Raw genomic sequence first — 329 nt, 5'->3', positions numbered from 1 at the left:
CAGCTAGCCACAGCTAGCCACAGCTAGCCACAGCTAGCTACAGCTAGCTACAGCTAGCTGCAGCTAGCTACAGCTAGCTGCAGCTAGCTGCAGCATACATACAAACAAGTGGTGCTGCGTAGCAGCAGCAGCAGATATAGTATTTTATAATTATTATATTTTATTTTTTTATTTATATTTGTTGCTGCTGTTGTGTTTCTTTGCATGCATTTGTTTTTTATTTTTTTTTGTTTTTATTTTTTTTTTGTTTTTTTGTTTTTATTATACAGCAGCAACAGCCCGGTGAGGTGTACATACACCTCAACCCCTCAGCCACATATCTGTTCTTT

This window comes from Eimeria mitis, genomic scaffold, assembly GCF_000499745.2.
Source record: "Eimeria mitis Houghton genomic scaffold, Emh_scaff413, whole genome shotgun sequence".
In the NCBI taxonomy this organism is placed as follows: domain Eukaryota; phylum Apicomplexa; class Conoidasida; order Eucoccidiorida; family Eimeriidae; genus Eimeria; species Eimeria mitis.
This window is presented reverse-complemented; position numbering follows the sequence as displayed.